Below are 2,432 nucleotides of genomic sequence, written 5' to 3'. Positions count from 1 at the left end.
CCTCGAAAGCTTTAGGAAGTTTGATGTTTTTGCCACCCACAGAAAAATAAAAAAGGACCTGATGGTCCAAATTCAACACATGTGTGTGGCTGAATTAATGTGTGAACTGGCCCGATTCTTTGTATATGACATGTCCGCAGTGCGCCTACTACCTGCATTCTGACTAGGGAGATAATGGCGCTACACTTTTTCCAACATGCCACTTGTAAAGGAGAAGATCATCGGTACCATGAAAACAGTAGCCACCGCCGTGAAGATCATTCTTTTTAAAATTTATACTGATCCACTGACTATGTGGGCCACACATACATGTTATGTCATGTCAGAACCCGTCAGCTGTCCATTGATTCGAATGACGCGATTCATCTGGTGAATAGACCTAATGATTTTTGTGACAGGTGATCTTCACGGTGGGGATTAGAACTTCGATGGTACGGATTTCCTCCAAAAGTGGTATGTTAGTGGAGAAGATGGTACGGCACCACAAATTGCAATGCTGATGCTTCTATAAAAACCCATACATCAAATGGCTGTCATTTAGCTTCTTGGAATAAAGTCGTTATTCTTCTTGCAATCATAGAAAGTTGCATGATATTTCTGGAAAGTGGGCTGGATATTCGTTCAATTCCGTGTAAGCTCGGAGCGGATTAAGTGCGGTCTCGGTCTCACCCCAGATAATGCCACCTTCATCGTGGGGCCCACCTCGATGTACATATTCAATATCGACTCTGTCCATCGTTTTTTTTCAAGATTGTTTTAGGGCACGAGCTCAAAAATAAAACAGATAAAGATCTCAGGTGGACATACCATAGGAAAGAGTTGTGTTTCACCATTAAAACCTTTTTGTAACGAATAAAAGTTTTGGATCAAGCGTATATTTCCCTTTTCCCTTTCATCCATGATTTTGTGATATTACCAAAAGGTTGGATGGAAAATAAACGTTAAATAAATATTACGGTGGGCCATTTGAAGTTTTTAATGGTGGGGCATACAATCATCACTGATTCCTAAGGTATGGTCCACATGAGATTTGGATCTGCTTCAATTTTTGGGATAATTTTCTAAAATGATCTTTGAAACCGGATGGACGGCGTGGATATAGAATACATACATCAAGGCAGGCCCCACGGTAAGGGCCGTACTGTATTGGGTGAAGCCGGGGCCGTACCTAATCCGCTCCCGTGTAAGCTACGTGTTTCATGATTCTCCTTGTTGCTTTTTCCATGATATGAAAACACGATTAGACTGGGCCCGACATCGCTCACCAATCGGAAAATGAAAGGCCCTGAAAATTTGCTTTATTATTATTATTATTATTATTTTTCATTGAGAAATGATTCAATAGGACCAACACGGATTTAAACAAAACCCAGTGCTTTTGGACCACAGAAAGGCCCCTATTGGGCTTCTGTTCTAGGCCAGAAACGGCCCAAATCGAGCCCGCTGAAAGGCTCATGAGTTAGCCTGGCCCGTTCGACTTAGTTTTAGGGGGAAAAAAGAAAAGAAAAGAAAATTTTTAATACACTGGCAATGTGTGATGATTGATATGCAGGAACTAAAAACTGCGCAAGTGGCATACCAGGAACTTAAATCAAACCATCCGTGTAACCTAAATTATTCTCTAAATCCTATCCAACATCTCCTTAGATTTAAAGTTCTTAGCCCTCCCACAACTAGCTGCATGGGTAAAATCGTCTAAAGCTACTCACATTCAGTGAAATTGTCCCAAGATATTGAAGTTATAATAGAGATTACCATGGGTTGGAGGAGTCTTGGACCCGGCACGTCCCACTTAATGGTCCAACCTGTGCTTTGGACCTGCTCCAACTACCCATCAGGTCTATGATCTAATCCCCAAAGCAACAAATAGCTAGCCTGCAAAGCATAGTCTGACCAGTAGGATTTTTGGTCTATGGCCCAGCATGCTGCAGTCACTATATGACCATGACTGGTTCTAGTTACAGTATGTTTGGCACATGTATAGTATTTGACGTCATCTGATCACGACCGGACAGCGATGAGTTGGGGGCCCCACCTAAAAATCCCAAGCGGACCAAGATCACCACCCTTTGATCGTGACCACACAACACAACTATAGTGCATGTGACCAATTAGCAAAGGTATGCGTGCTATGTAACAATCCACAAAGGTGAAAATTCATATATTTTCCTGAAAAGGAAGACAGACAAGACTTACTGCACTCGTTTGCTTAAACAAGACCAACCGATATTTGAGCATGATTTTGTGCTATTATGTGCACGTACAAAACTAAGACACATGGAGAATATCTAGACACACTACGCCAAAATTGCGACTTTACGACGGACCAAAGCCGTCGTAAAACCAAATATACGACGGATTTCGTCCGTCGCTGTTTACTGGGTCGTTTTTCTTTTTCGACGGATAAAATCCGTCGTCTAATATGCGACGGA

This window comes from Magnolia sinica, chromosome 18 (assembly GCF_029962835.1).
Source record: "Magnolia sinica isolate HGM2019 chromosome 18, MsV1, whole genome shotgun sequence".
In the NCBI taxonomy this organism is placed as follows: Eukaryota; Viridiplantae; Streptophyta; class Magnoliopsida; order Magnoliales; family Magnoliaceae; genus Magnolia; species Magnolia sinica.
The sequence above is the reverse complement of the archived record's forward strand: the minus strand, read 5'-3'. Positions refer to the sequence as shown.